Consider the following 8226-nt stretch of genomic DNA (forward strand, 5'->3'; position numbering starts at 1 on the left):
AGAGAGAGAGAGAAGCAACTACGTTGAGTCTCTTTGTCAAGAATGACCCGAAGTAGGAAATCCAAAACCCACATTATAAGTAAGTTGTGAACCCAAGTGAGGTCAAGCCCAACAGGCTCACTTCCGACACGCACAGGTTCAATCTGCCATTTGAAGGTAAAGGTGACAACCCTTTATTAGACTGTTTCCCATTATAACTAGGCTAGAAACTAGGGGAAATTCTTAGCTAGTTTGGGAATACAAGGTCAGCATGCTGACCTTGTAGTCCCAACCAATAAGAGGACAAATCACCAAAATTGATGACATAAGCTTATTTGCCACATCACCCCACTCCAGCTTATTACTTTCTAATGCCTGTCTAACCTGTTGAAAGCAGATTCAAAATAGCAAATTCAAATTTAGGATGTGAATGGGCTTGTACTGAAAATTTCGTATTTGAAATCCTTTTCAAAATTTGTTTTACATATCGAGGGTCATTTCCCCATCGCCAAACAAAATGCTTTTTCTACTAAAGATGGGTCATTGTCTCCAACTTCTCACTCGACATTGCCCCGCTCACCACTGCACGCCTCTTTCACATTTCCTCCTTGTAATCCCTCGCTTCCTGATTTGGATATTCAAATGAGCAATCCAAACTTTTAAATCTGAGAGGTAGTTGTTCCTCTAAGAAAGGATGAGAATGCTTGCTCCAAGATTCAAGCAATCACATATCCTTTCAAGCAATAAATGGGGTGAGTCTACTTTCCCTTTCTTTTGGTAAGATGAAATTCCCGGATTTTCTAGTGGATGAAATTTTCTGCCATAGGCGTTCTTCATGATTTTTATTTTTTGCTTTCCTTTGATATCCATGTAGATCTCTTTCACGATTATGGTTATTCTATGATGGATGATGTTTCTTGAATAATTTTTGTTTTGGGTATTTAGGAATACATGGCCAATGGATATCAAAACTTATGTTCATTCCTTTTGTACTCCACGTGTTTGATAAAATGCCCAATGTAAAGACTTTGTCAATCTTTAAAGAATTTGGATTTATACCTTTCATGAAATTTGTTTATTTCTATGAGAAAAGCTTAGTTCAATTATCAAGACTCATTCTTGGACATATCATCATGTGAACTCTTGAGTTTCATGAACAAGACATAAACATGTTACTTTGATTTGCAAGTCATTTTAGTTTCTAGATTTGAGGTGCAATGCTATATGCACTAGATCAAGATTAGTGCTATTACCATGCTCTAAGTTTTACTTTGCTTATGCATGAGCAGTGGCATTTAGTCACATCATCAATTGAGGACCAGTTTTGTAAACTAATAAGAAATATATTTCTTACTAACATGATTTTTAAGACTTATGAAACTATTTCTTAATTCAGTTTTACTTTGTGCCCTATTTGGCTACTAAGAAATTGAGGGAATATGAAAGAATCCAATCCCATGGAATGAATGTCAACAACAAAGCAAGGGAGAATCAAATTCCATGAAATGAAGTTAAGTGTGCATTATGATTTGCCAACTTCAACAGTTATAGTGAAAATTTAGATAGGCAAAAATATTTTAAACTTTTTCTAGCTATTTTGATATTAGCTCTTATGCCTTGTTTGAAGTTTAAGTTATCCTTACTATGAACAAAATCTTATTTTCACAACTAAAGTTAATAATTGATAGGATAAATCATTCGCGTTATGCCTTCTACGTTACCTGCTTTGCTATTAAGTTTCATTAAATAAGGATAGAAATTGCGAATCATTAGATTGACGAGCCTTTATGTTAGCAAACTAATGCGCATTTTAATACACTTTTGAATACAATTAATGATGCAATGGTGAATACTAGATAGATATTACCTTGAGGTGGTTATGCAATAGATTTTCTTGATGAACAATAACATGATGATTCTTTGCAATGCTTTAGAAAAACTTGGAGCAAAGGGAGCCTCAGCTTACCAAGGATGAAGATGAGGATGAGCAATAGGCCAAGGATGAGGATCAACAAGTTGAATGTGAAGGAGCTGTCATTATTGGCTTGGATGACAAGATGAGATGGATAAGTGATGAAGTTCCAAGATTGAAGTCTAGCTGCTTTCCTTAAAAAATAGGATTTGTTAGTTAGAGGTAGAAATTATTAATAACTTATTTCCTAGACTTTTGGAAGTGTAGAGGATAGGATTAGGTTGTTTGCTAGTCAGTAGTTATCAAGTTTATGTTAATAGTTGGTGCTTATCATAAGTTGTATTGCACATATGTTGTGCATTGAATGCCATTTAAAAGGAAACAAATTAATAAAGATGGAAGTAAAATATTAACACTCAAATTCATGAGTGATTGAGGTCACATATCTTGAAGTTATTGAAGTCTTAGATTTGATATATGTTAACTTCCTTTTAGTTTGAAACAAGTAATGTGGTAGAAAGAATTAAGTATTATGCTGTATTGTCCAATTTTGACACTGCAGCATCTTTGTTTATTTATACAAAACCATTACAAGTATGTATAGTACAAACCAAGAGAATGTAATAAAATGTAGTTATTCTTTTCATGATATTTCAATTTCTATAATGATATTTGTGACTTATCTTTTGAAATGTTATCAAGCCAATTATGGTAGTTTTGATTTCATAAAAAAGATGGTAAGAGACTACATACATTTTTTTTCCATCAAAATTAGTAGAAAACACATAATTAAATCATCAATTTAGTGACAAATGTAAATATCATTCTCAACTATTGGTCATGTTATAGAAAATATAAGAGTATAATTTGAAATGTATAATTTGATTACAAGGACAAAATAACAAAAGTTCTATTGACATATAGACTTATATTACAAGACTTATAATTTGATTACAAGGACAAAATAACAAAAGTGTGCTTCAAGATCAATTGCTTTGTCGATCTCAAGTGGATAAGTGCCACCCACTTTTGTCCAAAGGCTCTACCTATAACCATGCCGAGAATATTAAGCACTTGAACAACCTTTCTTCAGTACAAGTTTAAACTCAACACTGCAAAAAGGCTTTGTATCATCTTTGACATCTTGTAATAGATGACCAAAGCTGTAAGTATTGAATTTAGTTGAGTAGAATTGAATACACCAGTAGCTAAGCACATTCAATATTAAAATCCTGTAAGTCAAGTTCTTGACTAACACAAGAGCTCCTTCCAAGCCCTTGAATAGCTTCATTAGTTGGCTCACTCAATTGCTGCAAAAGCAAATGAATGGAAATAAGCAGAGCACAAAATAACAAACTTGAGCAAGCCTAATATGCAAAAAAATCAATCCTTAAAATTTGGTATCAGGGTTTTGCAATTGAACATCAATTTCATTGAACCAAAAATAGTAATTGAACACCAATTTCAAAATGCCACTCCTCACCACACAAATTCAAAGCTAAAGTAAAACAAACCAAGTAATGTGGCAAAATTTCTTACAAATCCTGATACCAAATGAATTAAAAATTATGATTAGTAGAACTATAGAAATTAGTAAGCACAAACATGATCACTGTATCCAAAAATATGAAGATGGCTTCTATGGCAATGACCCACTTCAAATGGTCTCATCAAAAAAAAGATTCAAAAGGTGAAAATGAGATACACCCAACTAATGAACAAATACTTGCTTCTTCTTTTTCCCTCTAATCATTGTTGCAATAGCATAAATAAAAGACTACACAGGTCTCATGTAAATGAAATTTGGGTGTGGTATCAAAACAACCTATAAATCCCATAGCTTTTGGAAATTATAATACCATAACATGCTTCAGAACTAGCCAAAAATATATTATTAGATTCTTGTATTGTTGCAAAGAACCTATTTAAAATTAAAGATTTGAGTGACTATTTCACAGTTATAATTAAGTTATATTTTCTCAAATAGCTTATATGCAAAATTATCAAACACATGAACATGTTTAAATAGGGAAAAATAGAGTAATGCCCTCACAAAGACCTCATTCAAGGCAAAGCTCGGATTCACATATTGGTAATAGAAAAAAATTAAAAAACTTAACAGTTCAACCAGGCCAAAGACATAAAATTTTTAGAACAAAACAAGAACCAAAATGAAATTTTGAAACAAAAAGAATAAGAAACTGCAATTGAAATCCAATGCATTGGTTCTCAGATCAGATCTAGAAGTTTTGGATTGCCCAAATTCATACTCAAAGAAACAAAATGAAAGAATGAGAGAGAAAAACATACTCTTCATCAAGATGAGGAAACATAGAGGAGTCCTACAGCGATGAGCGAGGCAGTGTTAAGGTTGCCATCGCTGCCGATTGGGAAGTTGGAGACAGTAAGTTCAGGGTTAGGAGAAAATGACCCTAGGATCCCAAGACGTATTTCATATTCTTTAGAACAAATTTGAAAACTTTTTGGATGCTAAAAATTTTCAAGGACCCGCCCATTCCCATCTTAAATTTGAATTTGCTCTCAGCATTAACGGATTTAAATTGACGTTAGAGTAAGTCACATGTGTATGGTGACGTGGCAGGAAAGTTTATGTCATCAATTTTAATGATCTATCTTCTTTTTATTGGTTGGGACTACAAGGTCAGCATAATTACCTTGTAATCCTGGACTAGCTAAGAATTTCTCAGAAACGGAACTAACTAGACCCTTTATTTTTACTTTTGGGTATATTATGTAACTATTATGCTGTGATTAGTACAATTCCTAGATCAAAAGCAGTTTTGCCTTTTAATAGTAGGCAAATATTTCATTTTATAAGCTTCATTATCACTGCATTTTCTCATTTATCTAAGACCACTTCGAACCCAGCTCATCTTCATCATTATTTTTATTAATGAACTCAACCATATTAGTTACAAAAGGTTTTTATTTCTATTTTGTGAGACAGGAACATTGACACGTATTGAGGGAACATCAAATTCAAATGAGCGAACAATATTAACGTGTCAATGTAAATTGTGCTTACTTGTAAAATTAGGCAAGTGCAATAATAACAATTTGCAAAGATGTTGACCATTCTACCATTTAATATTCACAAAAATAGTTAGGCTGCGTTTGGTTCGCGTAAAAGCATTTCCGGAAAATATTTCATTTTCCGGAAATGCTATTTTTCGGAAAGGAAAATGTATTCAAGTGTTTGGCTGCATTGGAATTCGTTTTACGGAAAATCAATTCCGGTGTTTAGTTCGTACAAACATTTTACGAAAAATGACTTCCTTTTACAGCACCAACATTATCAAGTTCACAACACCAACATTTCCCAACATTATTCTTCAACATCACAGCAAAATTCTACACAGAACAGTGGTTCCATCACAGCAAAATCACAATACCAAGTTCTACACATTGATCCCCTTAAACATCCATGAACATAGTTTAAATAAAAAATGGATAATTAAAAATATATATATATATATATAAAATGCACATCGGATCCGATGTGCATGTGGATCGGACTTGTGTGTTTTACGGAGGTGGGGGTTCGGTGACAGTGCATCGGCGGTGAGGTGATGTGTGGATCGGAGCTTGAATCGGTCAAAGGTGAAGGAAAAGTCATCGTGGGTCTTCCTAAAGCTCGGTGATATAACTACCGTGAAGGATCGGTGGTGAGGTGAGCTCGACATGACCGGAATGGGACGAAATCGGCGTTTGCTTCGCAGTGGTGGATCGGCATTTGCTTCGTGACGAAATCAGCGTTTGGTTCGGCACTGATCAGCGTTTGGGACGCTCGCTGATAGCCGTTTGGTTCGCTGATCGGCGTTTGGTTCGCTTTGTGATCGGCGTTGATCGTTCTTTCTCTGGCTCGCTCTCTCTCTCTTATGTTCGCTGAGTTCTTTCTTTCTGTGGCTCTCTCTCTCTCTTTTGCGCGTGTGAGGAAAATGTTTGAAGGTAAAATGATTCTGTAAAATGATTTCCGGGTCAAATGAGGCAAATTTTGGTCAAACGGAAATTATTTTCCGGAAATTCTATTTTCCTTAGCTGCCAAACGCGTGGGTTTTACGGAAAATGATTTCCGGAAATGGTTTTCAGCCAATTCAAACACAGCCTTAATAACAATATATTTTGTTGGATCATAGAGTTTCTCTGACCTAGAGTCTTGGCGACGCCAAACCTCTAGTCAGTAGAATTTTGTTCCTTTTTTAGGATTAGTTCCCTTGCGCAACAACGTTGCGTATAGGGCTTGTGGGTTATCCTTTGTGGGACCAGGGAAACAGTGAGCTTTATGGATTCCTTAACTAGAGATTGGAATCGTTTGTCTCTTTCTGAACAAGAAGGGGACATGTTTGACTTTGAAAACAAAAGTGTCAAGCCAGGAAGCATGCTAGCGGCAAAATTCTTCACTAAGAGAGCCCTCAGTATAGAAGTTGTGGCTCGGACTCTCCGACCACTGTGGAAAACAAAACAAGAGTTTCGCATCAAAGACCTGGGAAACCATCTCGTTCTTTTCACGTTTGAAGACGAGTTGGATGCTGAGAGAATTCTTCTCGGAGCACCGTGGAGTTTTGACAAGTATCTGGTTGTTCTCTGCCGATACGAAACGGACCAGTCTCTAAAGGAGCTCCGCTTCGATACGGCGGAGTTTTGGATTCAAGTGCACGACATACCTGCGAGACGAATGACGGTTGAGGCGGCGGAGGGTATATGCCAAATATTAGGATGCGTAATCAACTGCAACGATGACGAGGAAACTGACGGCGGGGAGTTCATGAGAGTACGCGTGGAACTGGACATCACAAAACCGCTCAATCGTGGACGGAGAGTGCGGTTTCGCCCAGATAGTGAAGGGTGGGTTTCGTTTCAGTACGAACGACTCCAATATTCTGCTACTGGTGTGGGAGGTTAACGCATGACGCTAAGGAGTGCGACATCTGGATTCGCAGCAAAGGGAGTTTACATGCCCAACAACAGCAGTTCGGAGAGTGGATGCGCGCGCCTCAGGTGAATATGTTCAGGCGAAAAGTAATATCGGTGGCTGGGCAGAAGGATCGACGAGCGCATAGAGTGGCAGAGAAGAGTGGTTTCGCTACTACTCCGGCGACGGTGACTGACAGGCCGGTGACGATGACTAAAACGGATGTTAGCATGAGAAAGGAAAGTGCGGATCCCAAGGAATATTCGAATTTGAATGAAAAGGCGAAAATCACGGACATACTTACTGACAAGGAGAAATTTGAGGCACATATCCAGGAGATTGATGATGAAATCCGTAACGGCACTGATTTTTCTTCGGTTACAAATGCTACTAATGATAATCATGTTTGCAGGAATAAAGGAAAATCTGACAACACGTTGACAGAGAGGAGAAAGGATGAACTTCACGTGGAGGGGACTTTGGACCATGGGCCACATGATATGGGCTGCTTGGGTAATGGGCCTAATGGGCTTATTGCGAATAACCCAACTATTAGAACTTGGAAAAGAATCATCACTGGGCCTAAGATTAATAATCCAAATCCGGAGGAGGCACATGCAAGAAATAAACGTGCACATGACCATGCAAACACAAACACGGTATCTACGTCAAAGAAGAAAAAAATGGAAGCCGAGGTGGTTGAAGTAAGTAAGATGCTGGCTATGGAGTTTACTGAAACGGCGGTGGCTGCGAGACAGCACCACCGAGATCAATGAATGCTTTAAGTTGGAACTGTCGGGGGCCTGGGAACCTCCGAACAGTTCGACAACTCCAAGAGGTAATAGCCTCTGAAGATCCAGTTTAGTGTTCCTCATGGAAACTAAGCTATCCAAGGAAGAGATGACTAAAAAGAAGCGTACTCTCGGATTCACAGAAGGGCTGGTAGTGGCTAGCAATGGGAGTAAAGGGGGATTGGCCTTACTCTGGAAGAAGGAAATAATGGTGGATGTTCAAACATTCGGACCGTGGCATATAGATGCAGAGGTGGGAGGGATTGATGGCACAGGGAAGTGGAGGTTCACGGGGTTTTATGGGCAACCGAAAACGAGTAGGAGAGAGGAGACTTGGCGTATTCTAGAAAGACTTGGGAGCTCAAACCATCTCCCCTAGCTGTGTATGGGGGACTTTAACGAGATCGTTAGTGATGCTGAAAAACTTGGGGGCAATCTGAGGTCACCTAAACAGATGGAAAGGTTTCGAGATGCAATAAATAGATGCCGATTCAGAGACTTGGGGTATGTGGGGCCACGTTTTACCTGGAACAAAATTTTTGCAAATGGAGATAGTTGGTGGATTCGACTAGACCGGGCGTTGGCCACGCCGGAATGGTTTTTAAAATTTG

General features: G+C 37.7%; 2 long non-coding RNA genes across 2 annotated transcripts; one reads left to right on the forward strand and one right to left on the reverse strand.

The window, feature by feature from the left end:
• Nucleotides 1–371: 371 nt before the first annotated feature.
• LOC115977819 lies at nt 372–2030 on the forward strand. Its single transcript, XR_004088599.1, has 2 exons — nt 372–731; nt 1914–2030. It is a non-coding gene; the product is annotated as an uncharacterized LOC115977819 (long non-coding RNA).
• Nucleotides 2031–2781: 751 nt separating this feature from the next.
• Nucleotides 2782–4406, reverse strand: LOC115978152. The gene is made up of 2 exons (XR_004088654.1): nt 4202–4406; nt 2782–3201 (listed from the first exon to the last, which is right to left on the reverse strand). It is a non-coding gene; the product is annotated as an uncharacterized LOC115978152 (long non-coding RNA).
• Nucleotides 4407–8226: the final 3820 nt, after the last annotated feature.

Source organism: Quercus lobata, chromosome 2, assembly GCF_001633185.2.
Source record: "Quercus lobata isolate SW786 chromosome 2, ValleyOak3.0 Primary Assembly, whole genome shotgun sequence".
NCBI lineage: Eukaryota > Viridiplantae > Streptophyta > Magnoliopsida > Fagales > Fagaceae > Quercus > Quercus lobata.